Source organism: Equus przewalskii, chromosome 15 (genome assembly GCF_037783145.1).
Source record: "Equus przewalskii isolate Varuska chromosome 15, EquPr2, whole genome shotgun sequence".
In the NCBI taxonomy this organism is placed as follows: Eukaryota; Metazoa; Chordata; class Mammalia; order Perissodactyla; family Equidae; genus Equus; species Equus przewalskii.
The window spans coordinates 82,077,640-82,105,495 of NC_091845.1; the positions used below are offsets into that span (position 1 = coordinate 82,077,640).

Consider the following 27,856-nt stretch of genomic DNA (forward strand, 5'->3'; position numbering starts at 1 on the left):
AGTTTCTTCAATACATTGAGCCTCCAATTTCTTTATAAATGAGATGACACCTCTTGAATGAGGTACATGTGAGAATTAAATGGGATATTTTATGTAAAATGCCCAATATCTGGTTGATCCTGAATGGATGACAGCTCTTTAGACAAGCTGCCTCAATATCAAAGTTGAAATGGAAGATGAAAAGTTAGGTAGAGAAGAACATTAAAATTATTCAGGCGAGGAGTCGGTCCGGTGGCACAGCAAATTGAGTTCACATGTTCCGCTTCTCGGTGGCCCAGGGCTCGCCGGTTGGGATCCCAGGTGCGGACATGGCACTGCTTGGCAAAAAGCCATGCTGGGGTAGGTGTCCCACATATAAAGTAGAGGAAGATGGGCATGGATGTTAGCTCAGGGCCAGTCTTCCTCAGCAAAAAGAGGAGGATTGGCGGTGGTTAGCTCAGGGCTAATCTTCCTCAAAAAAAAGAAAAATTATTCAGGTGACAAGAAACAAAGGAGGAAAAGGTGGGGGCAAGCTGAAGTTAGGGGACTTAACGACAGACTGGATGTGGACTAAGGGGAAGAAGCGTGAAAAGAAAACTCCCTGATTGTAACCCCGAAGGACTGAAAGTCGATGATCCTATCAAATGAAATACGAAATAGACTTCAAGGTGGGAAAGACGAGAGACGGAGGAGATCTTCAGTTCCGTTTTGGACCTGTCCAGTTTGTCAAGCCATGCATTAAGAAACACACATGTCTGTTAGGAAACTGGAAGACGGGACTTAGAAAGTCAAGACGGAGGCTGAGGCTGGAGAGAGACGCTTCAGAGTTACCCACACGCAATTTTAGAAGCTACAGAAAGAAACTGTCAAGTCAGAGAGTATAAAAAAAAGAAGATGAATAGACCAAAGACAGAAACTTGATGGGAGGACATACATTTGAAGTTGGGAGGTAAAGCTTGGTTTGTGCTACAAATTAAAAAGATATTTCGGATGCAAGGACCTGCTCTTGAGAAAAAAAGGCTGGTTCAGTACTCAGAAAACGATCTAATCTGAAAGTATGAATTCATTATGCCTTCAACTCTCTACTTCATTCCACATAAAGCTCCAATCATATAGAGTTTGTATCATACCTACAATGAATGATAAAAAATAATTCAATCCTCTGGGGCCAGCTCCACGGCCGAGTGGTTAAGTTCGCGCGCTCTGCTGCGGCGGCCCAGGGTTCAGATCCTGGGGGCGGACATGGCACCGCTCCTCAGGCCACGTTGAGGCGGCGTCTCACATCCCACAACTAGAAGGACCTGCAACTAAGATATGCAACTACCTACGGGGTGGGGGGGATTTGGGAAATAAAGCAGGAAAAAAAAAAAAAAAGATTAGCAACAGTTGTCAGTCCAGGTGCCAATCCTTAAAAAAAAAAAACAAAAAAAGGAAGATTGGCAACACTTGTAGCCTAGGTGTCAATCTTTAAAAAAATTTAAAAAATAAAAAAATTATTCAATCCTCAACACACTTTTAAGGACTTTCTAGGCCTTTTTTTTTAAAATGTCCTCATTTTGGAGTTGTTCTGTCACTTGTGTTGCTATTGTCACCAATATTGCACACTCGCTCCAGAAGCACACGCAGTTCATTCATGATGGTAGGTTCAGCAACTTTCCCTGTGAAACCATAGGGCAAAGCATATGCCCCCATCTGACCACAACCTGGCCTTTTAGACTCTCACGAATAGTGTTTTGTTTTCTCTAGAAAAGATGGTGGATACTCTTACTTTCATCAAAAGATATAATATTAATGTTAATAATATTAAGCAGAATAATTATACCAAATTTAGCTGTATTATTATTTAATATTCAATTTTCATTATTATTTGTATATTTTTACAGGAATGCTGTTTAATTTTTTAATTGTGTTTCCTTTAATTTGTAATACAATCAAGTGTTTACTAGTCCATCTCTTTCACACATATAAAAATCTCTGGTTTTTCGGTGGTTTTAGTAATTTATAATCCAGTTCATTATATAGTCTATCCACATCTTCTAAATATTATCCAAAATGTAACATTCTCTGGAAGGGGCCCTAGTCACGTAGACAAAATGAAATAACCCCTTCCTTTTGGATGCTTTATCCCCACATCCAATAAAATCAAGTCAATCCTTCTGTTGCATGGGAAATTCCAAAATCCTGCCTCTCTGTAGTACCGATATCTTCCAGTAATTTTATGACCCCTACTTAATTCAGCATTGCTCAGCTAAAAGAAAAATAATAATCCCAATTAAAGTACACCAACAGCAATAGGAATATCTTCTCCCAGTAGCAAAAGAAGACCTTGGGAAAGACAGTTCAACAGCATCTAGATTGTGGCACTATCATACCATCCATTAGGAAGATCTTTTGCAGTGGAATAGAATCACATTTAAAAAAAAAAAAAAAAAAAAAAAGGATAAAGTAAGCTGGTGACCCAAAGCACTCGAGCAAGATGATATAAGTGAAATCCTCTATCCTCAAAAGATCATGTAAGCCCCAAATACAGGTGTTGACACAAATATCCCTGTTCTAGGTTGGGTATTAAGATGGCCAGGATAATCTTAATCTAATAGAGAGGGCATTCTTGGGGCAGTATACCCATTATCTTCCCAAATTCCCAGCTCCAAAATGGGGCAATAAATTTATATTATATGAGGCAGATGTTGGCAAATGCCTCACTGTCCAATAGGCAAGAAGAAAGAGCGTTTTCCCAACTTAAACTACATACTCCAGATATTTTTAGCCAGCTCATGAAAACACTACACTGCCAAAGCACCAAAATTATCAGCATTTTCTTATTTCAGATAATAAATCATTTCCCCAGAGCTATTATAAATCTTGTAATTTTTAAAGCCTTTTGTGTAACCATTAATTGATCAAGTATTGTTTCCTTCCAAAATTTCTCTAGGGAAATGACCTAATTTGAGGGCATTTACCTTCTTCGGTTTAAAAAGTGGGAATAGGATCAAAATGTTATTTTTTTAAGGCAAAATTTTGCTAATTCGGTTGGTCATTACAAAATGAGTTAAAATGAAATATGAGGCAATCAACATCATTTTTCTAGGCCACTACAGAGCATTTTGTTCCCTAAATGACATACAGAAAAATAAAATAACAACAAAGTATATGTTTTATGTACTACTAAGCATATAGTATTAGGATAATCTATTCCATGCTAAATTGTGCTTCCAGAATTTTAGCCGTTGTGTGTATACTGTCCTTGTGCAAGCCCTACCCAAACGTATATTCTGGCACTAATCTTTGTTCTTATGGCTTCTAAAAGCCCCTTTCATGTATATATCTCTGTCACATCACTTATTTCAGCCTTAAAATCATAATCATCAAGGGACCAAGGACTGAGGGCCTCCTTTTCTCTCAAATGAGTCCTTTAAAATAGTATCTTCCCATCTCATAGCTACTGCACCCTTATCCCACGGTTTCCAGGAGGATAGAAGAGGTTTCTGGTGAGTAATTTGGTCTTGCCATCCTTAAGAAATGTGGTCCATATTCAGGACTTCAATTTCACTGTTTCCACTGAGAGATTTTTGTTCTAAGGCATGCACAGGTACAATAAAGTGGTGAGAGGCACAGATTTGCATTTCAAAGAGATTACAGGCATCATTCACGTGCCTATGCTCATAAATAAAAGCTCAGTGGAGACCAGAAGGCCTAAATCTGTTCCTAGACCAGCTCTGTTGATTAGAATGAGTTCATTTCCATGAGCCTCATTTTCTGCATCTGTACAGCCAAGGATTCCCCTAAGTGATGGCTGGATCTCCACCAAGACAAGCCTCTCTTATACTACCTTCTTCTCCCAAAGTTGCCTAAATGATGGGAAATCCTCTAGACTGTCATATTTTGTTTTAGCCGGCTTCAATGCTTACTTTTCCCCCATTATATCCTTAAATGTAGGTGGGGCCCTTCAATTCTTTCAGGCAATGTTAATTTTATAAAAGTTCTCTAAATGGTTATTTCAATATAATAAAATGAAACAATGAAAGTGTCTAATCCTCTCACTGTGATTCTCTCTGAGAGTGTAAAAACATTTTTTTGATTTTATATTTATAAGTATGAACAGAGCTGATCAGAATAATTCCACATGTGAAATCATTGTGCTTTTTCAATTCTCAGCACTGTGGAAAACTGGGAGGATATTTGCTCTTTTGGAACTAAAGGGGTCCTTGTACTCTTTCAGAGACTATACTCAAAAGAAGTCTAGCTCCTCAGGTCCATCATGACTGAAACAGATGTGAACTCTCCACCTGAAAAACAAATGCGCAGGGGACCGGCCCCATGGCCAAGTGCTTATGTTTGCACCCCACTTCAGTGGCCCAGGGTTTCACTGGTTCGGATTCTGGGCACGGACATGGCACCGTTCGTCAGGCCATGTTGCGGCAGCATCCCACATAGCACAACCAGAAGGACCACAACTACAATATACAACTATGTACTGGGGGTCTTTGGAGAGAAGAAGAAGAAAAGAAAAAAACAGGCAGCTAGGAAAGGCTGCCAGCTTCCAGGAACACAGTGGGGGGCTATAGTCTCGGCTTTGAAGCCTAGCATTTCCATGGAGGTTGCACATGTTCTGGGATATCAGCCCCACCTCCAAAATGTAATGTGTCCAGTGTGAGGCCAATGTCACTGTAGCCAATATGAATAAGCTGCTTTTGGTAGTTTCTATTTTTATTTCGCAGTTGCATTATACCAAAAACTATGTCATTTTAAAGGTCTATTGAGTTGATTAGGGTAAAAAAAATAGCTAAGCTCTTGCTATAAAGACGAAGGTAACTGTGAATAAGGGTTTTCCACATTTTCGAAAGCACAGGTATATAAAACCGATTCCCAGGCAGCGACAACACACTAGGATGTTTTTAAATAAATACTAACATAAAAAATGTATGACTCAACCAATCTAAATTAAACTTCCTGCAAGAGAAGCTCATTTAATGAGAGAGTAAAGTATCTAAAATTTGAAATCGAAAATGACTGTTGGAGGAGGTGGCGTATTATATCAATCTTATTTCTTAGCAAATAGTTAATTTTATCATTTGTTACTTTAGCTAAATTAAAAACTATTTAAAGACTATCTCATTATAGCTATCTTTACTTTTGTAAAAATAACCTAAAAGAAGGTTTTAAACTCTTATAAATTTGTTTCAACCTGTGCATGTGTATACATATGTGTCTGTCTGTCTGTATGTGTGTATATATACAGATATATACAAAGCTAATATTTTAAAAAATATATTGACTATTCAAATAATTATCCTAATTTAATTCACATTTATACTTCATGATGCAAGATGATAATATAAACGTTTTTATTCCTCCACCTTAGTTGATTAAGGTCACTCACCCATGTTTCCAATATAAGATTTGTTGATATTGAAAACAACAAATATTACAGAGAAGCTTTTTCTTTGGGAAAGAAATTATAATCCTCATCCCTAAGGACACAAGGACACTAAAACTTGCCTGAGGTATTCTCTCAGCCCACCAATCAGCTTAGACGATTGTGTGCATTTTTTATACAATCTGACTAGCCACAGATCCAAGCCCACGCATCTTTAGGAAACTTTATTTTCCCTACAGTCCTTGATTCCAATGGCTCTGCTATGATTTTGCCTTGAAATCTTCAAAAGAGAGAGAGGATGCCTCAGTTAAAGAAAAGCTATATTAAGCCATTACAAGCAAAGTGTTTTTTCAAGAAATAGGAAAAAATAGATCTTAGGGATTTTTTTAATTGATAGAAAAATCACCTGGATTAATAAACAAATAATGGTTCTACTCACTTGTTTGAAAATATAAAAATAACAATACACAGAAAGCAGCCTGAGTCTCTGACTATAACTGCGGACCAGAACTTCATGAAATCTCAGGGGCTACAGGTATTTACTGTATTCAGGAAAGTGAATTTTCAGCTATTACAGAGAATAAAAATAACTCTTAATCAAAGAACTATGCTACAAAACTACTTAGAATCAACTAAAAATTAGCCCTATATTAAAAAGAGTTGTAAAGGAGCAATTTAGAGATATTTAACCCATAGTTATAGAAAAATATTTAAATAATTGTGTAATTCTAGGAATTTGATCATTCGAGATGAACATATCTTAAGCTCTAAAGGGATGATCAAGAGGTAGGTATAAAAGCTTCAGGCTTATGTAGATTATCAAAGATTTCTCACAAAACTTTGGAGGAGTTGAGGTAAACAGAAAAATGTATATAGAGAAGTTTGGGAGAGAGCAATGAATGCAAATGTTTTACTGAATAGACTCAAAATCGATAAAGTACTATGGAACTTTAGACCCTGCCAGGCCTCCCAGAATCCTAAGTGTTTGTTAAATGTGAGATTATAACCATTTACCTCATTTTAATTCTTATTCTCGAAGAAGCACACATTATAGGGCCTTGTGCTTACTTTCTAGGTACCTTGTCAGGGCCTACCCAAGGATGCCTATGCCTTCTGTGAGATGAGATTTCGTAAATTAGCACTTTCTAAAGTCACAGACTCGGCTCACATTCCAAACAGCTTTCATTTTCTCTAATTCTATGTTACTTATTCTGACTCTGCCCGAACACCTCTGTTCTCATGTTTGTATTTATGACTTATCTTTCTGGGCATTTTTTTTGCTTCTCTATATGCCTGAGTATATGTGGACAGGAAAACGGTCACCGAAAAATGCAGAAGACAGTTAATTGCGGAACTGACAGCTGATTAACTCAAGGCATCTTGATTATTTTCACTAAAATATTTGTGGGCTGATAAACAACTTTCCAAGGAAAGAACACCATTCAGGAACTTGCTCCTCAAGAACTCACTTCAGAAGTATTTTCCCTCCACCAGCCCCTCACCCCATTAGCATCTCTGCTTACCAAACACCGGTTGCCTTGGGCTGTATGAATAAATAAATTTACATAAGCCCTCTGGGAAAATGCTTGTGTACACCTTTAGCTCAGGCCCTGTGGAGTTTTTAAAGCTGGAGGGGATCAGTTAATTGAATGGCAAATCATCTAAATTTTTTAAAGAAAATCCTTCTCACAATCTACAAGGATGCTTAGTTTTCTGTTTTAATGCTCATTCTGCCCTCAGCTTCTGTAAATTTCAAAGCCTATACACTTTCTTCCAAAATTATCTTCATAGAGAGCTAGTATATTATAAATTCTGCTAATGTAAGAAAAATAAGCCAAAGAGTGTGCTATTCGATCATTTTAGTGCAGAGTTTCCATACGAACTCATGAGGTTTGGGGGTAATTACAGATAGATTTCTCCTTTTTGAGAACATGATCCAAATACGTGACTCCCCGTCCGGAAAGCACAATTGCAGTCCTAGCGAAATTAAGGTAAATGGAAGTGAATTCTCTGGTTTTGAATGCGGAATCGATACGTAAGTAGAGTATCATAAATAATCGCAGCTGGTGACTCCCCAAACTCGCAGGGGAGGACACTCTCTCTGGGTTAAAATCCCTAACTTTTTGCTATTCAGTCAGGAAACTATATCTGAGATGAATTTAATTACATTCTCATTTGGAAAATTAATCTAATTCTTCATCTGGAAATTATGGGGGTCCTCACATTTTCCCCATTTAATTCCAACTTTAGAGAACCTGTTTGACCGCGATGATTTACGGCGTCACTGCCGAAACAAAGAGGAGACATTCGTTTTCCAAAACGTTGCCTCTCCTCGAGGTTCCCGGTGATAGTCCCGGAAGCTTTTCCAAGCAATTCCCTGGGCATCTTCAGTTTTTGCCTGAAGTGTACAAGCTTTCAAGGAATCACAACAAAACTTGGCAACACAACTTTGCTTCGACTTCAGGGAGGAGGCAGAAAACCCTGGTGTCCCTCTTTTCCCTCCTCCAACTCTTTTTCTAAAATCTTGACATCCACCGGGTGGAAAAGTAGGTTAATTAGGCAGGAGTCTCTGGCTCGCCCCCGGCGGCGGTTTTCAGGTGGCTGCGAGCCCCGCCGCCTTCCGAGTGATGAAAACGGGAGGGAGGCCGCGCGGGCCGGCTGGCCGCGCACAATGGCGCAATTATTTGTCTAAACTTCCATCCTTCGCGGAGCTCCTGGCATAATTCAAGCGTAATTAGGCCCGTGGAGTTCCCTTTAAAGGCATGACTTTGAGAAGGGAGGGAGGTGTTTATTTACTTTGGGGCTTCACTTCGAGAGCAGTTTCCGGATGAGCTGAAAAATGATTACAGGAGGATTTGCACCATCTGCGTGGAGAGTTCAAAAAGTTGGTCTTCTTGCAAATCCAAGCTTTTCAAACTCTCCTCTCCCCTGCTCCCCTCGTCATCCGCAACCTGGTGTCACAGACTCACATTGAAGAGCCAGTGGCTCTAAAAATTCCATCTAGGAGCTGTGCTCACATGCCTAATAGTCCAAATGCTGGCTCTCACTCTAAATTTTATTCCTCCCATTCAACTACCGTATTTCCCGGTGGCAGGATGAGGACTGGGTCACACCCTCTGCTCAAGTCTCCTTGCCCCAAGTCCAGAACCTCCGCCAACCCCTCGACAGTCGCCATGCCAGAGGAAAAGTTCCTGCGCTGAAACAAACTCAAACCGTCCACCCCCACCAAAAAAAAAACCTAGCTTGAGGCGAAGGCACACTTGGCTTGGTGGGGAGAAGGTTGAGTGTTTTGTTTGTCTACCTATTTTATGATTTTCTTATTTATCTCAAGGTAGTGGAGGTGATGCAGGAAAGACAGTCAAGAAAAGAGGTTCAAAATGGCGCTACAAAGAAGGTGCTGGGTTTTGTCTCGGCCAGCTGGGCTTGGTCCCTTGCTGGGGATGGAGCTCAAAAGGTTCCACTCTACATCGTCCAAAATTGTTGTAAATACACACTCTAAAAATAAACATATATATATACCTAGCCTAGTATCTATCACCTAATATATAATACGTTTCCTACTAGGTAATATTGGTCTCTAAATGCAATTTTGCCATCTCTTAATATATAATATAGTTCCCAAATGGCAATACACATCTACTATAATATTTATCACCAACATACATATATATCGTAATATATAACTTATACCACCTAATATAAATGCATATATGACTTAATGTACTCTTTTAATATATAAAAATAAAATGAAAGTATACATCAATATACACCAAATACTGTGATACGTACTAGGTGAGATAATATGAATATAAAAATATCTATATATAATGCAAATACATATTAATGTTAGACCTATGGGCATATGTTGAAGGATGCACGTTAGATGCTAGGATCTGCTGAGAAGCCGCGTTCCACTCCCTTCACCTGTTGTTGAAAAGTCTATGGCGGCCGTAAGTAGGAACCTGGCGCATAGAATCGTTTCTCTCTTTTGCTCTGCACAAGCTCGAGGACTTCCTGTCAGTCCTGTGACCATGGAAAGGGAGACCTCGTTCACACGGTAGACGCGCGGGGTCTGAGCCAACAGACGGAACTCCTGTTTTGAGGAGGCCCTGACAGCCCGGTCCTCTCGAGAACTCCCTAGAATTTCAACTCGCTACAGCTCTGGGGGGAGTCTGGGTCCGGCTCCAACCTGAGGACCTTAAGTCCTAAATCCACTCGCACAGAGGCCGGACCTCTGTTCTCCAAACTCGCTCTCCTTGCAGTGTCGTCATCGCCCCCTACCCACCCACCCCCCGCAGATCTGGTCCCCTCGGAAACACTTCTCTCCTGGCCTCAGCAGGAGATGCTGGGGGAAGCGCAAAAGGAGAATTAATAGTATTTTCCTATTAGCCGATTTCCATTCTCAGGGTTCTTAATTCTGGCCTTTTCTAGGCGCTCTTCTGCGCCAGGAAAAGTTAGATTTTGCCAAACGCGCCCACACACGGGAATCTTGACCACTCGGAGGAACGGAAAATTCGTTAATTCTGAGAGGCTTTTTGGGAAAGAAGTGGAGTAGGAAGGGACCGATGCTGCACTAGAAAAGCTCAAGCGTGAAGCTCCGCGGCCGGCGCAGGCGGCCTCCGGGACCGGAGGGAGCGAAGCTCGCGCTGAACCGGCTCGGCGCGCCCCCACCTGCCCGGCGCCCGGCGTGGAGAGCGTGCGGGTCTCCGCGCTGTACTGAGACCATACCCTAACGTCTAGAAAAACTTGGTGGAAAGAATTTGATGAATGTGTCTAATTGGTTTAACCCGCCATCTATTCACGAGAAGAAAAGCTCCATCATTAGACTTAATTACGTTTTTTTTCAAGTCTCTGCCTTTAACGATCATAAAAAACGTGAGGGCCAACACCGGCATCTGCGTCATTCTAATTACCCTGTTTATTTGTCGGGGACATGGCAAAGTTACCCAATATTTTCCCACATCCCTTCCAACTCATGGGGGAGGCCCGCGAGCAGGGCAGGCTGGCGTCCAGCCCGGAGGACAAGCGCAGCGTTTGGAGAGTTGAGGCTGAGCCGCGTGGCGCGGCTTCCAGTCTCTTCTGCCGCGCGCGCCCCCAGCGCCAGCTCCTTGAAGAATTTGCACAACCGCCTGAGAAATGATTTGCCATCGGATTTGTCCTCGGCAAATGTCTCACCGAACAAAAGCAAAACCCTGAAACTTGCCAACTAAATGTTATGAAAAGAAGGCTAATGAAAAGCTTCTACACGCTGACCGTTTTGGGGAGGCTCAGTCGCCGTGTATCTGCCCCCGGGCTCTGCATTGGGAGACAGGAACAGCGCGCTTGCCACATTCCCTCCCCAGCGGGCCAGAACCTGAAGGCAGGCTCCCACCTTCCTTCGGAAGTTTCCTTTTAATTCCTAGAGTTTTCCTGGTCCGGCAAACAGGAAGACAGACTTTCTGGAATCCGGTAGTTTGTTTGAGGTCCCCCGCCCGCGCAGCCCAGCAAGTCACACACAGCAGCACACCACCGGAGCCGACGTCGGAGAGCTTAAAACTCAACCCTTCTCCGCGCTAAAAACTTAGACGATTAAGCTTCGACGGCTGGGACCTCGACGCTTACTTCTGCACTTGGACTCAGGAACTCAGTAGCTTCTGCTGCTCACAACTTTAGCTCTGAGTTGACTCTCCGCTATTCTCTCTGTCATTTACAAAAAAAGAAAAATTAAAAACAATTCAACTTCTTGTGCATTGATGGAGAGGTGGCTGGAGCTTGAGTCCTTGAAACCCTTGGGTCTGAGTCAAAGGCTTTTATCCAGTCAGGCCCTCCAGGTTTTTTCAGCAGCAACTTCCTGATAGTGTTTTAAAATTTTGGTATGATTTTTACCTCCAACTTTCTGAAGTCAGGAGTTCACTAAATAAAAAGAATAAAAGAGAAGCCACCTAAGCCGGATGAACAATGTTACTGTCCAACGTCTGGCAGATACTTGTTACTCAACATGGAATTTAAGATTTTTTTTCTAAATAGAGAAAAGAGGCAATGAGGGAATTCGTGCCAAACACCAAGAGAAGAGCAGCCAACTAATTTCCTTTTTTCCAGAGCAAAGAGGCAAGTGGCCAGCTATCTGGCAAGTGCCATTAGCCACAACTGGGAGCTTGGGCACAGCTCTGGTTTGAGGCAGCCCAAGCTTGGCTCTCTGAGGATCTGAGCCACTCTGTAGACTTTGGGCTCAGTGAGGGCCTGAAAAGCAGACCCCGGCAGCTGGACAAGCTTCCAGTGGGCCACTCAGCCCATAATTCTGAGAGGTGTGTCCCACAAATCCCTCTGCAGTGGGGGCCACAGAGAGTGCATTTGGGCAGAGACATCCCTGTACTTCGATGCGGGCTAGCTGCTCTGCAGATTTCCCCTCAGCCCACACCTCTGGGCTTGGGCTTCAGGAGGGAAATTCACTTCACCCTAGCCAGTTAAGGGCCTTCGGCACCGGCTGAAGTCATGGGCAGTTCTGGGAGTCGGAGCCAGACAGACCTAGTCAATCTTGGCCCCACCCCCTTCCCAGTGCTTTCAGCGCAGCCGTCGCACTCCCCACACTCCCCACCCTTGCCCGGTGAAGGGGGCAGGAGTCTTGAGGAGAGGGTGTTGGAATTTCATCCTTAGGAGAAACGCAGGTCTGCAAGGAGCCACCCAGATAGTTGAACCCTGGGGGCATTTCTGTCCCCTGAGTGAGCCACCAAGACCCAAGGCCACCTCCCCTACTCACAGCTCTGGAAAGGTACTGCCCTGGCCCCTGGCCCCCCTGACAGCATCGAACACACTCACCAACTTCTCTGAGACAGACAACTAGGGATAAACCAATACCTGTAACAAGATCATTCTTGCTCTCAGTTTTGTTGCAATTTCCAACCTCTATTCTTTTGTTCTGTGATGATGTTCTGCCCATCCTCATGCCTAGGAAGTATGGAGTCTTTTTTCTTTGCCCCCACCTTTCCCCAGGTTCTGGACTTTTTTTGGCCTCCATTACTTGAGGAGAAAAAATGTCTGGAGAGGAGGGGAGAGACAGAAGAGAGGGTCTGGTGGCCCGGATGGTGCTGAGAGGGTGGGGGATACATTCCTCCTGCCCTGGTCTGTTTTTGTGCACAGAGTTGGCGCTGGGGCAGCAACAAGGCTCCAGCCCTGACTGGACAATGGGCAGCTGGACAGCTGTTGCAGCTACCAAGGGGCCCCTCGGCCATGACACTGTTGACTTAGTGTCAGGCTGCCCCCAGGGTGCTTGTGGCCAGGCCAGACACTGATCCCACCCTGGGAACAAGCTTTCTTCCCTGCTCGGTACACACCAGCCCCTGCATGTTTGCAAACAACTTAATTGACTTCTCTAATACACATCTGCTGGAGAAATTGAAGGGGAGACACTGGGGCAAAGGCCTGTAGCCTCTGGAGGCTGGGCTCCCCACGCACGCACGCACGCATCCAGGCTGACTGTCTTCGCTTCTTTCCAGAGGAAGCGGAGAGTCTCCAGCTTTTGAAGATTTACTGTTTTAATTTCTCAGCCACAAAGTCCAGAGAAGCTGGACAGCAAGCCCACAAGCCACTTGAGAGATGTGAGCAGCCCTTCTCAGAACACTGGGGTTCACGCCAACATGCGCGCGCGTGCGTGCACACACACACACACACACACATACGGGTTGCAGGCCAGGCCAGAGAATTCTCTTCGCGCAGGTGGAGAAGGCATTCCCTAGGACTGCTTGCTGCCTGTCTGTTCCTTTGCATGCTCTTCCACTGATACACCCGGGAATTTCCATCCCTGACTTTCCACTTTGCTTTAGGTTGAAAAAGAAAAGTGGAAGTCAGCTGGTCGAGTATCTAAAAAACACTTAGAATTTGTTTCTTAGACTTGCAGATTGAGGGGCTGTCAGGCAAAGAGATGCCTCACTTAGCTGGGTCGCCCCCAACATCTTCCCCTTTGGGAGGCCCTCTCCTGGAAGAGCTGCCAGGAACCCACATCTGCAAAGACAACTGTTGGGGCCGCCCCCCAATTCCTGGCGCCAGGGTGTTCTACATCCTACCCAGCCCATATCTGGCCTAGAGATCCTGCTGTCTCCTCCCCACACCAGAACTGCCACGCTGAGCTTGGAGAGTGCCCTGAGCTCAATTTGGTGAGGCATCAAGCCAGCCAGACACAGCTTCCCTTCTCTGGATTTCAGCGGATCCCATTTTTCCTAAGTGCCCCCGTATAATCGAGGGTGGGACGAGCTTCGCCAGGAGCTCCTTCTATGAGGAGGGCCGGGCTGACACCTCCGCTGAGCCTGCTGGAGAAGAGGGTTGGAAACCGGGCTGGGGCAGAGGAAGCCGAGTTTCTGGTGCCCCCACTCCTCCTTTCATTCCCCTTCATGACATTGTTCACAATGACGGTCTAGTTCAGATATGACGAGGCCAGCACCTCCCTTGAAATGGAAACAGAAGACTGAATAAAGAAGAAAAAAGTACTTTGTAGTCAGCATCGTCCATCTTTAATTCAGAGACGCATCTATACTCCCGGGAGCTCTGCCTTTGATCTCTTTGATTTTTTTACACCAGATCTGTTATGGACTAAAATTCCTAGGTTTTCCATAGAAACATCTCCATTCCTTCGGGATATTGATGTTTTCTTCTTCCTGGGGGTTATGATATGGTAAATCAGATTCAGAAAAGAAGGGACAATGCCAGCATTCATAGGCCTGGGGTGGGGTTTCTCTCAGCCTTCCGCCTCCCTCTCTCATATTCTGCCTTCTCTTTCCCTCCAATTCTCTCCCGTTCATTCATATTCCTTCTCTCTCTCTCTCCCCACCTCCTCTCCTTCTTCCTTTCCTCCTCCTTTCTTTCTCTCTCTTATTTTCCCCCGTTGTTCCCGGGGAACCGAAAGAGGGTTGTGATTCTGGTCTCTTCAAGCCCTTTCAAGCGCCTTCAAGTTTCGCGGCGGCAGCAGCAGGTTGCGTTGCCATGGAGACTGTACTGTATGGCGGCCGCGGCCGCAGCTCGAATCCCCCGAACAATGCCGCGCCGAGTGCAGGTTTCTCGCCCTTTTCCGTGCACTTTTCCCTTCTAATGGGGCTAGTGGCCTCAAATGGGCACTGCATCTTGACACGACAACAATCCCTACTCCCCTCCTTTCCCCCCCTCCCCTGCTTTTCCTTCCTCCCTCCACCTCTTTGATCTATTAAAAATCAAAAGAACAAAGTCACAGAGGAAAGTTGGGTTTTGTTGTGGCTGCCACTGCACAAAATGGGACTCTTCAAACAGAGTGTGGTGGAACCGAAGTCTGACAATGCTGATCCAGGATTGGTTGTAACTGCGGGTCAAACCGGACAGCACTAGACAAGAGCACTCAAATTATCACCAGGCCCGCCAAGGGGCAGACAGCCTCTCGGTCCCAAACTGGCTGCAGCTGGGACCTTCTGGTGGCCAGAGATGCCAGAGTCAGGTTCCAAGTGCAACACGGTGAGATCAGGGTTCTGAAGAGGGCCCCCAGGTGAGGAGCCACAAGGCCCCAAAGCTAGAATATCTGGTCCATCTCAAATCATCTTATAAAGCCCCTGCATGACATTGGACTCTGCCCAGATCTGGACACGCTTCAGCTTTTTCCACAGTGCTTTGCACACAGCAGGTGATCAATAAATAATCGCTGGTTGTCATAGCTGCTGGTGCATTGCCAAACCCTCCGCTAGGGGGCAGGAGAGGGGAGATTACCCAGCCAGGAGGCCGTGGTTAGATACCACAAGTCAAGAAAAAACCGACAGCCATACTTCACCATAAAGCATGATTAGATGTTTGGGGGAAATGCCAAACCATCTGTAAACAGACACTAAATTCAAGGAGTTTTTCCAAAGTGACAGTAACATTAACATTATCATTATGGTTAGATGTTATTTGCCACAGTACCTTTCTGGTAAGACCATTTCTGAGTAAACGTATCTGGGCCATTTTCCCAAAAGCAAGACCCTGGTAAGATCCTCAACCTTGAGATACTTGGAGCATTTCTTTAGATAATAGATTCATCACCCACAACTTAAATATAGTAGCAATATTAATAAACTGGTTACCTCTGGATCTAACATGCAGACCACACGTTTATAGACTGGTTTTTGTCCCAATGGATTTTCTATTTAGATAGCAGGAAACGCAAATAGATTTGCGTTACATTGATCTCAATTTCAAGTTAATAAGAAAACTGGATTGTATATACTTCAAAATTTTACTCAGTTTGGATTCAACATTAAGTATCCAATTCCTTTGGCAACCTCTGGCTTTTCTATATTAAAAAGCCCCAATTGGAAGTAAAATTGGATAAAAGCTCCAATTTGAAATGAAATATAGAATAATATACAGAGATCTTAAAGTGGGATAAAGGAAAACAAGACTAACTTAAAACCTTTAAAATCTGGATAACGGGATTGTTTTGGTTTTGTGATGTCTATCCAAATATTTCTCCAGGAGCTGGTGCGCTGATCCCTGGGAACATTTTAGTAATGTCTGTAATGTTTTTGGCTAAAGTACAACTAAGAAAATGTGCTAGCAAATGGACATTTGACAAGGTTGAATTTAATTTTTTTTTCAAACCAGGAAAACAGCTACGCATTACCAAAATTCTAGTCATTTTTAACAACAGAATTATAAGAGAAACATGTTAATGCAATTACATTTTTCCTAAAGCATATTAGAACAGTATAATTGTTTGTAATATGAAGAGAAAAGAGAGGAAATTTTCAGACGTTGAACTACTGCTAAGGATTTGTAAATATGGAACAGGTTGTGCAAACACTGGCCAAGATCTCAGAACTCGAATTCCTAGATTCTAATCTCCAAAGGCATACTAGAAATTTCTGCCCTGCTCACAAAACTTAGAGAAAATGAGATTGAAAACTGGTGGCAAAATCAGCCAGGAGACAAATGTATAGATATTCTTGGCCAGGATTTGGAATTTATATTGTCAAGTAAACTCAAATATAAAAGAAAGAAACTATTGTCTAGCATCATGATTGCGTATGGTATATGTTCTCTACCTGGTTAAGCATATCACATAGACACACACACACCCACACACAAAAAAGTTGAATTTAAGGAATTTTAAACTTTTGTTTTTTATGTTTCTCCTTCTTTATACATGTACCTTTGCAGTTCCAAATAAATTAGGAAAACCATTCCCTAGACAATTGAAAAGGCAGAACATGACCTGGCCAAAAGTTTCTGGGCCACCTTCCAGCCTTCAAGAAGGACTGAAGGGAGAGGTCTGTGAGCCTCTTCACCAGCAGATGGAGAGGGAGCAGGAAGTAACCATGGTAACCACTACCCAGGCTAGAAAAGGTGGTTCTGTAGAGCAGGGGTCCTCCTGTCTGTTTCGAATGAAGTCTAATCACAAAGGTAGTCAGCAAACTCTCTAACACACACACCCCAAGGCTCACAAACAACAGACCTACCCAGAGTGACTAGCACTTTCAGTGACCCAAGACCCGATTCCCCCAACTCTAAACACCATTAGCTTTATGAAAAATTGTCAGTGAGGGCTTAGGAAAAGACGTGTCCTGGACCCAACCTCCTTTCTTTCTCCCTTCCTTTTGTGGATAAAACCCTAACAATGGAGATGATTTGGCCATTTTCTGAGAAACTAAACACTCACCAGAATGAATCTATACTTCGAAAGTATCTTCTGGCTTGGGAAATTTTTAGGGCACTATTCCCATTTAGGCAGCATCATTCTGCTCCCTAACTTCTATGTTCTTTGGACCTCCCTATCACTTCACACTACTGAGACTTGTTTAAATTTCCTCAAAATGTGGTCCCAGAGCAGCAGCCTTGGCACCACCTGGGAACTTGTTAGAAATGCAAATTCTCAGGTCCCACCCCAAGTCTACTGAATCAGAAACTCTAGGGGTGAGGGCCAGCAGTCTCTGGTTGTTCTAACAGACTGAGTAATTCTGAAGCTTGATGAAGTTGAATAACCACCAGTTTAAAGGACCCTACCACCCACACTGTTGATGGAAATGCTACACTTCTGAGTTTGTGTCCCTGAAGTCTGGAGATAAATCTGGAAGAGAGTCAAGGAAAAGCTCTCTGAAGCTGAGGACTGAGAGAGAGAAGTCAAATCAGAGGTTCTGACTCCAGTCTGTGCTGGCCCAGCCCAGGGCACTGGGGAGAAACTTCTCCAGTTCCCAGACCCAGGTGGCTGTGACTGTGAGCCCTCAGGGGTGATAAAGGTAAAGGGGAGGCAGCCATGTCCTCTCCTTCAAAGAGAAGTCCAGAATCGGGGAGGGGGAGATGGGCGGAAGCTGTGGAGGGAGAAAGGGTCAGAGGGGAAGAGGGTGGAGGCTACATTCTCCAAAACAGACAGAGGAGTTCAAATACCACCAGGCAAAAGGCAGTCGGCGCGGGTGGCAGGTGGGCGTGAGTGAGAGTAGGAGTCCAAGTATGGGGTATGTATGAGGAGTGTGGGAGAGGTGAACATGGTGGATGTGAGAAGTAAGGGGGATGCCAGGAGGCGTGTGAGGAGTGTAGAGGAGGAGGAGGTGTGAAGGCCTGAGGGGGAGTGGCTGGTGTAAAACCATGGGGAGAGGCGGAGATGTCAGAACTTGAGGGGGGCTGAGAGAGTATGGGTAGTGTAACAGGATGTAGGAGTGAAGAGTTATGAGGTCGTAAAGGGTATGAGGAGGTGAGAGAATTAAGGAGGGTGGAGGAGACCTGAGGGGTTTGTGGGTTTGTGTAGGTTTGTGTAGGAGTGGAAGGAGGTGAGAGGGAGAGGAGGTAGGAGGGGACAGGAGGGGCTGTCGAAGAGTGCGAGGACGAGGGGCTGAGCGAAGGGTTGGGGGAGTATGGAAGGGAGAGAGGAGGTGAGCAAACCAGGTGGGAGAAGGTGAGTGGGAGGGTGAAGCCCGCAAGGGCATCCCCTGCTACTGCAGAAATGCACACTGAATAGGGATCAGATAAGTGTGAGCAACAGAGCTGGAGCTGGGAACACCTCACCCCTGGGCCCTTGCTCCCCCACCAGCCTGCTTCCAGATAAATCAGAGAATGAGCCCCCACCCCCGCAGACGTTCACTGTGCCTGCCACGCTTGTGCTCCCTGTGGGGATCCTCTAGCCGCAGTCACATTAACACAGCTATGCCCTACTGGCAAATTAAGGGACACCTGCAGTGCCAGGTGAGAACGTGGTTCCCACACTGCTCAGGTGTGGGCACTTTCCCAGGCCCTGCACCACCCTCTGATGCCTTCACCTCGCCCTCCCCCTAACCCTGAATTCACACTTTCACAAAAAAGAGGATTGAGGTGGGGGCCAAGGCTTCCCGAAGTCTATTTTCCATGACTATCCATGGGGACAATTTCTAGTATCCAGGTCCTGAACTTCCTTAGTGAAGCTTGGCCTGGCCCCTTCCAAATGTCCTCTGGAACCCAAGCCCTGCTCAGCATTGCCCCAGCCTCCCCGTTCTCTTTGCCAGCGGGAGGTAATTAGGGCCTGAGGTTGGATGCAATAGGCATTGGAAATTGGAGCACAATCTTTTCGATCAGAGATTGTGAATTAAAATGGAGGTGAGAAGGACTCTCTTTCTCTGTCCCAAAAAAACCTAGAGTTGTCACCAACCAGGGAAGAGCTGGTCTCTAGCACAGCTTGGCTATTCACGAGCTCAAACATAATGCCTGGAAGTGGCATATTTGGGCTATTCCAACTTAAGTTCCGTAATTAAATTAAAATCACATGCCTCCAAATCATCTCAAAATTTTCATGTGCAGAGTAGTAAGGAATTTAATAGCAAGTAATTGTTGAGGATTATTAAAAGAATGTAAGTGTATCTACATAAATTAGAGGGAAAGAATTACCTTTGATGGGATAGAATCGGAAGAAGGTCCAGGGTGTTCTCTCTAGCACTCGAAACCTACCTTTACTTCTTCAATTTAATTTTACTTGCGTAGTGAAATATAAAATTTCACAGATGCCAGTTTGCAATAAAGTCGGAAAGAAAATCGTTAGCATAGAGGTTAATGTATACTATAGAGTCATCTAAAAGATTCTACAGTTTTTGGTGTCAGCTTAACGCAATCATTTACCTTTAATGAATGTTAATTTCATATGCAAATCATTTCCGCAGAGATTTGTCTCACTCAGCTCCTAAGAATAAATGTTACCTTAATTTTTCAAATATAGTTAAAAACTAATATTTTTACACTTTTTGCTCTAAAAAAATTACTATGAAAGTTGATTATTTCCAGAAATGATAAAATATTTTTCTCTTTCCTTCTCCATTAAAGTTGTGTTATTCATTTGAATAAGAATAGTTTGGGCAGCTATGCTGTGTCTTCATTTGTATTAGTAAATTACTATATGTCCTCTTGAACACTGATAGATAAAACCACCTACAGATTTGACAGCATAAATATTTAATACCATTTTAGCTTTGGCCAGAAATATGCACAATTTCTAGACGTCTGTCAGTAGTAGATCAAATTAATCATCTCTAATCTTCAATTTGATTCACTATAATTGAATAATTAAATGAATACATGGACTAAATACTTGAATCATTGCTATCTAGGATACATGTGAAATATGTTTTATATAGTACTTAGTTATTTTTGTAATTTGATGTGTTTTATTAAAATGTGTCTATTTCAAACTAAGCATTTTGCAAATTTCTCAAATCCTTAAACTGATTTTTACAATAGCTAGACTTGAATCTAAGTCCCTTACATTCATCAGCATGGGTTGTGTGTTCTAGGTCCCAATTCACCCATAAACTTGAAGAAATTCCATCTACCACAAGCGCAGCTACAGCACAGCTAGAAACCTACCCCTGCCTTGCTTTCTCCACATTACTGCCAAATTTCTCAGAGAATAAAGCCCTAAAATGTGCATCTCTATAAGTTTAATTCTTAAATTCTTTAAAAGATTGGGGGATAGTGAGAAGGGGCAGAGAGAGAGAAGAGAATACCTAGAATCATTTTCCTTTTAAATGAAACAATTGTTTAAAAATAGTTAAGATGATTATAAGTTTAATAAAATGAGCAAATATCCTCTGAGAATGCACATATGATTTCTGTGCATATCCAGTTGCCTGCATTTCTAAACCTAAATCCAAAATACACAGGCTACCATTCATGTAGTTTTCTGTCAATCTTACAAAACTGTTTTGAAATAGTTCATACCTGCCACATTATAAACTAAATAATAAGGGTAAACTAACAAATCTGGTCTGTTAATTGAGAAAATTTTAAGGGGAAATTATTGAAAAGTAGATGTAGTCTCCTTAATTTTCATCTGTATCACTTATGTTTACTTTTCTTACAACCTCTCCATATTACAATTTTCTGCAAGCTGCTTGTGTGAACATTTATCTTTTCTTTTGCATTCTTGGGTTGTTGTTCATACTTTTCTGCCACTTTGATGCTACATCAAAATTCTATATGGAATATAGCTTTTGTTAAACAAACTTCCCCCTGCTCTGACCCATAACCCACCAGGAAGAGGGCAAATTCTGACCCGAGAACAAGAAAAGGGGCTTCCAAGGGAAGCTTGGCCGCAGCAGTGACTCACCTTCCCTCCACCTGCAGATGGTTAAAGGGAGCCTGAGGGAAACCTGGCCAAGGTTTGGAGCAACCACAGTGGTTCTCAGACCCTTGAATCTTCATCCCCAGGCTGTGGCTTGAGTTGGTACTGCCCTGGTCAAATGCATCGTTTTGAAACAAAGAAAGTAAATACTCCTCTTTCCCAAAGGAGCGACACTCCCTAAAGGAATACTGTTTTTCTTAATTTGTCCTCCGTGTCTCTGCAGTCTGGTCTGCCCCAGAAATTAAGCCCTGGAAATTGGTGAGGTTTTCGCCACCTTGCTGGTAATGAAAGGAATGTGGAAAATTCTGAACCCAGCTAGAAACCACAGCCAAGGGAAGTTCATTTTTTTTCCTATGTCAAAGTTTAGGGAAAGGCAGCCCTGCCCTTTAAATCATTTCAGATCTACAGTGCAGAAGTTAAAAAGAGGGTTTAAACCAATTTTAGATTTTCACAAGATGTTCTTCTCCTCCTGCTAAAGTATTTAGTTTTATTGGAGGAAGCATTCAGAATCATAAAACTCAGGAATAGGAAAACTTCCCAAGTTCCACAGGGTTCCCAGGACCCTGAGAATCTCTTGACTCTTCTGGTCCCTCCAGGAACAAGAAATCCTCCAGGATCTTCGAGTTCATTTCCCAAACCTCCCTATTACTGGTTTTCCTGAGCATGAGTCCCTCACAGTTCTCCTCACTGTTCCTCTCTCTTCCTTCATTCACTCCCCATCTTCACCGACAGTCGTTTGTAAGGGAACTACATTCTGTGTTCATTTAATCAAACAAGAATCTGTTGACTCCCCCAAACAAAAACTTTTCTCCACTTCCACTTTTGTTTCCTGGTCATCTTATCAACTTTCTTGAAAGAAAGAAAAAGACCAGAGAGAGATGTGTATCCCACATCTAAATTGTCTTCTATTTAAGCAGCAACTAGCAATCATCCGACATTAATTTATACGGTTTGTACAAATACCTAAGCTATTTAAAAGGCTGCTCTGGGTCGTGTGTGGCAGGGAACATCTATCTGGTGAATAGGCAGTGTCACACGGTAGCATGCTCCCTTGTCAAGGCCGATTGTGTTTTAGGCAAACATTTGCGCAAACATAAAGGCAAAGGTCAAGGACTGTTCAGTCCCAGTATGTGCTAATTCACCTAGCGAACCAATGGGGCAAAAGTTGCATTTTATATGCTAGCCCCGCCAGACCCAGGAGCAGGAGTCGCGCCTGCTAATGAACAAAATCGCCTCCGATGAGCGATCAGCTCTCTTGTCAATTTCTCTCCGGCTGCCTAGTCAATTTCTCTCGGCTCCTCAGAAATAACTGGCAAAGACGTGTTTGCCAACATCTGGATCAGCTCTGTCCAACCTCTAGCGCAGCACTTGTTTCTTCCACGTTCCTGAGTAGGAGAGAACTAATAATAAAAAAATAACATCTGGCTCACGGCGGACGCTCGCAGGTCGCTGTTTAGTGCTTAAATGAACGACCGCTTAGCACGGGTGCCTAAAACTCCATGCCACGAAATACACAGCAGACCAACAAAATTATTCAAACCACAGAAGCGAATCCCAGAGCCGAGGGTTAGCGGCAGGAAAGTGCATATAACTACGAGGTTGTAATACATGTCTGTGGAAACGGGTGCGCGCGCGCTGGGAGTCGCCTTTCGAGTTTCTTTGGGGCCACTTTCCTACAATTCAGCGAACAGGGGGCATCGCTTTCCAGTCAGATATGCCTCTCTCACTGATATGACTACACCATCTCCCACAGGTCACCTAGTTATTTTCCCACTCCCTGAAAAAAGTACAAACGATTTCGAGTGGATATCAACTTCAGCAACTCGAAAGTGGAATATTTTCAGGGTTAAACAGACGCGCGCGCGCTCCAACCCGTAGGGTTTACTTTGCATCAATAATCATCTGGCGAGAACCAATGGCTGAGTTTTTCCAAATCTTCCATTTAAGCGAAGAGTTTTTTCCCCTGATAAACCCGAGGATCGCAGCTGTGCGCGTCCACAAGCAAGTAGTTTGCACGTGCAAAATTCATTCCTGAGAGTCAGGCGAGCCCCTGGCTCAGCTGCGGAGCGGCGCGGCGCTCGCCTGGGGCTAGAGTCCGGACTTGTTGCCTCTGCGGCCCGAGCGCGGCTCTCCACACCCGGCGCCCAGGGCTCGCGGGCCTCTGGGACTGTGCTGGCCGCGCTCGGAAGAAGGCGCCTCCGAGTAAAACACACGCAAAACCAGAGCAAAGTCGCAGGAGGCAGCCATCCGGCAGGGAGCCTGGAGTTACTTTCTCATCCCTAAAAGCAACAGGAAAACTCTCCCCAAGTGCATTTTCACTGCGTTCCAAAACCAAAGAGAAAACAGGAAAAAAAAATGCAACTTACCCCGACCTGCCACAATACTACATTTTGAGCGTCCTTTTAACACTGATTCTTCATTTAGTGCGGCAGCCTTTTCTCTCCTCTTGCCAGAAACCAACTTTCAAACCGCTTTTTTAAAGAGGTTTAAAAAAGCAAAAGAAAAACAAAACTAAACTAAAACTAAATAAAACCGGGTTTTACCCTTCTCGCATCTTACCAACTAGAATCTGCCTCAAATACTTCTTCCTTCATTCTTTCTTTACCAAAATTCCCTAAACACCACCTGGGCAGCTTCGCAAGGCTTAAAGTTTGTGTGGTTTGTGTGCGCAAGTGTGTGTGTGAGTGTGTGTGTATGTGCGGGTGTGGGAGTTAGTTGCTTTTAAAAAGACGTCGTTGTCATTCAGAGTAATAAAAGTGTGGCCCTCATCTTTGGGTGTGGGTTTTTACATGCACCTCTCATTTCAGTTAACTTTTTTCGAGCTGAGAAAAGCTGCTAGCTTACTTTCGGGAGACTTTGCTCGTTATTCATCTGTTTAGTCGCCTCAGAGGCACAAAAGCGGATCCGCGGCGTTATGAAAAATGGCCTGGGCGCGGAGAATGTCACAGTGGTCGGCGTATTATTTTAGCCTTCTTAAAAAAAAAAAAAAAACTCAGGGAAAGTTTGCTTTTGATGAATTCAATAAAAGCGAAGCTGCAACGGAAGAGATTTTCAGCTAAAATCATACAGCATGGGGCAGAGCTTAAAACAGCCAGATGGCCAAAGGTAGAGAGACCCTCTGAGTTTCAAAACCCAGATCTAGAATTCCGCTGGCTGAGCTTCTTAGCTTATTTAATCCCGCGTGTATCTTTAATTTTTTTTTTCAATTATATTCCCAGCTCTTTTTTCAACCTTCCTTTCGGTCCCCCACACCGCTCCCCACCCCAGAAGTTGCTGGTAAGACCCCGTCTTGGGATTTGCAGAAGTCACTTTTCAATTTCCTCTTTGATAATAGAGTTAAACTTTCCAGCGCGCGGCCCGGAGCGAAGCAAACTAAAGGCGGTAGGGCGGCTCATCAAGGCCGTCGTCAGGTTCTTGGTTCAAATGCCGCAGCCTTTGACGTCTTGGCTAAGGCTTGAAGTCAAAAGCTAAGGCTTTTGAATATAAGGACAAATATATTCATCTCACCCCTCCTCCCCACCACAACCAGGGACAATCAGAAGAGTTTGGTTCACCCTCAGCCTCGCACCCTCATGGACCCCTCTCTTGAGATCCCAACCCGCAGAGCGTTGTATTCCCGGTAAATTTCTTAGTGATTCCTTCAACATTCTTAGGGGTCAGAGAGGCATAGACTGTGGTGGCCACAGCAGCCCCATCCCGACTTCGGAATGGGAGTTTTGAAATTAATATGCATCCTATTTGAGCCAAGTTCTTGGAGTCAGATGTTGGCTAAGCAGAGAAATGGGAGAAGGAGGGAGTAAAGAAGGATGTCAGGATTTAGCACCTGGGGCTCTTCCTCTGGAGATGGGGGGAGGGTCCGAAGCCATCCAGGGTCCTAACCCTCAGCGCCAGCCCTGACAGGATTTAGTTGGGTCTGAGAGTTCGGTCACCGCCTCGGGGGAGGCCTCCAGATGTACTCCAGCTTTGCCGACTGCAGCTCTACAGGATGGGAAACTGGGTGTGGTGCAGGGGGCGGTTTTCAGAAGGATTTGGCGATCTGGGCCTTACTGGCCCAGGTCTAAGCCCAGAAGACACCCCCCCACCCACCCCCACCCCGCCAATTGCAAGAGGTTGGGGACACGGGTGAGAAAGAGGACAAAGAGACCGGGAGAGCAAGGATTAGCTCAGAGATGTGTCGACTTCGGCGAGCCTGCGGCTGGAGGATAAAGGGGAGACAAGATGCGAGCTGCGTCGGCTTCCTAAAGGGGAGAGACAGCCCCAGGAGAACCGAGGGCCCTTCGGCGGGCAGCGCGTTGCTCCAAGCACCTGCTCTGCCACTTCTTGGCCGAGGGACCCTGCCCAAAGTCTTCTAAGCACCCCAACCCTCTGTGGCCCCATCTCTAAAATGGGCACAAAAATAGAAGCTGTTTCAAATGGGTTTTTTCGTTCTTTCGTTTTAAATAGGACTGTGACTACAAAGCGCCTCTAGAAAGGGCACAATAAATGTTCGCTGATGTGTTGTTGGTGTTACTGCGGTAGTTTTTACTGTAAACGTCGACGGAGCCTTTGCCCCGACGGCACCTCGAAGCCCGGGCTCCCGGCAAGCGGCCTCCGGACCCGCGCCCTCTCTCCGGGCCCTGAGATCCCGAAGCCGTCGGTCCCGGGATCGGACGGCGTTCCCCCGGCCCGGGGCGCTTGGCCGCGGTCCTTTCCGTGCGCGGGGCTGCGGGACCCCCGGCGTCTAGGGGACGGAGCCTCCGCGCGCGGGGCTGGAGGGGACTTCTGGAAAAGACGGGGCGCTCGCCTTTCTAACCTTCTGGAAGTGAAGGGAAAACGACCTGGGGAGGGGAAGCGGAGGAAGAGGCGGGCGGCCCCGGCTCCCCGAGTTCACACCCGGCTCTGCCCGCCCGAGGGCTGGCTGCAGAGGATGCCGGGAGGAGAGCCCTGCCTGCCCCGCTGGCCGTGGGAGGGAGGGGAGTGCGGGGCCCGAGCCGGAATCGCGGCCCGCAATCGCCCCCGACCCGGGAGGACCGAGGCGCAACGGCTGTTCGGCATCCCAGCCGCACCTCCGAAAAACGCTGTCAAAATCCATGCCCCCATCTTATGCGACCAGTGCGCTCGGTGGCACGTGCAGGAGGAGCCCTGTGGCCGCCGCTTGGAGTTGCCCACTTCTCTGTGATGTGTGAAGGCGGAGGGTTGATTCCGGGTCTCCCTGGGGCTGAGGAGCCAGAGGGGACGAGACTGCTCTCAGGATTTTGCCGACCTCGGGCTTCTCGAGCCTCGGCCCCCGTGAGAGCGCTGCCCACACCCGAGTTCCGTGTGTTCAGGTCCCCCGCGTCCCCACGAGAGGCGGGGGCCACAGCCCAGCTCCGCCCGGCTCTCGGACTCTCCGCCTGCTCCTGCGGGGGCGCTGGGGTCAAGGGCGCTGGCTCAGGGCGCAGCCGGCCCCCACCCCACTCCCCGCCGCGCCCAAGGCTGCTGCTCGGGCAGTGACTGCGTTTCCAGCACGTGTCGCCTGGAATATTCTACACCCTCGAAAGGGGATGAGAGAGGAATGCGCTGCAGCTGATTTAAATAACTGTCCTAATAGATCCGTGACCTTCTGGGCTGACGAGTTCTTATGATTAACGAATGGGCTTTGTTTTGCGCTTTACAATTACAGTTAAACTACTGGGGACTCTGCCCATTTAAACACGTGAGCAGCTGGGACTCGATCTATTGTGGTCTGTCCAAAGAGTTCGCTTCACCTTAGCTTCTCCGGCACCCCATTCGAACGACTCCCTCGGGCCGAAGTTTGCTCACGACGAATCCCACCCCCATTCCAAACCCGACATCTCTCTCTCTTAGTTCTCACTGGTTCTTGGCTTTCTGGGGTGCGCAAGTATCAATCGAAAAGAAGTTGGGCGCAGAGTGGATGACGTTCGCCCCCAAGGTGGAGTTCTCGCATTAATTGTCCCAATAAATTGAGATATAGTGTGCATAATGCAATGGAGCAATATGGTTATAGTCCACGTGTATGACTTAATTAAGCTATTTGCAGCTTGATGCTGCAAGTCAACGGGTGTGCAAGTGGATTAACAATTGCCCGCTCCCTTATCCTCAGGATGGCGCATAATTACTTTACTAGCAGCACATATCAATTTTTGATGATTGCGGAAGCCATGCTCGCTTCCCCAAGAAGCTGCTTAATAACTCTCCGTTGTGTATTAAAAAAGTAGTGTTTGGGAATATTTTGAAGTTGCTTCTAATATTTTTATAGGTTCTGATTGTGGCCTTTAATGGGCCACGGTTATTCCCCGTGTATATTTTATAAAGGGGCAAAGGCTAAACTCCAAGTCCGTGCTCCGGGAGGGAATCGGACTCCCCCTCCTGCTCTCCACCATGAGACGCCTCGCGCTTATGCTAGAAGCCGAGTTGCCTGAAGAGGACCGAATGGACCCCTATAAAGGCTGGCATTCGGGCATCCACCTCTAAAATTGTCTCTCTCTTGCTCTGCTTCTCTCTTCCTCCCACAAACACACACATGGCTTTCTACTTAAAGATAATCCAGGAGGCTCTGAGGGCCCCCTCCTTCAAACACCCCCTTGCCACCTCCACAGCCACTATGTCTCCCAGGATGCCTGCCCCTTATGGGCAAGACTAAGGAAAGCAAAGCGTCTGGTGGCCCGCAGGGTGGTGTGTATTAACACGGATTGATACAATTTGCAAGAGGGCTAATAAAATTACTCAAGCTGATGACAGAGACATTGACATTCTGAGTTCCTGGATTCCTTGCCCTTTGTTTAAAGTAAGATGGCGCCAAAGCCCCAGCTCCCTTCCACTGTGGCTGGGGATGGGTGGAGATGATGAGCATTTGTTCCATGTGATGTCCTACATGTTTGAATCTTAAGTCAAGGCTGATCGCTTGACCTCTTTGGATTGAACTATATTCATCACCTATAATTTTATTAAAAAGCCTTGTGGCCATCAATCATAAT

General features: G+C 45.2%; 1 long non-coding RNA gene across 2 annotated transcripts in view; it reads right to left on the reverse strand.

The window, feature by feature from the left end:
* LOC139076231 (uncharacterized) overlaps positions 1–23,566 on the reverse strand; it is a 282,975-nt gene extending 259,409 nt beyond the window's left edge. For both annotated transcript variants that reach the window (XR_011527614.1, XR_011527613.1), the window contains exon 1: positions 23,267–23,566. This is a non-coding gene — a long non-coding RNA (uncharacterized lncRNA). The remainder of the gene's footprint in view (positions 1–23,266) is intronic.
* Between the last annotated feature and the right edge of the window lie 4,290 nt (positions 23,567–27,856).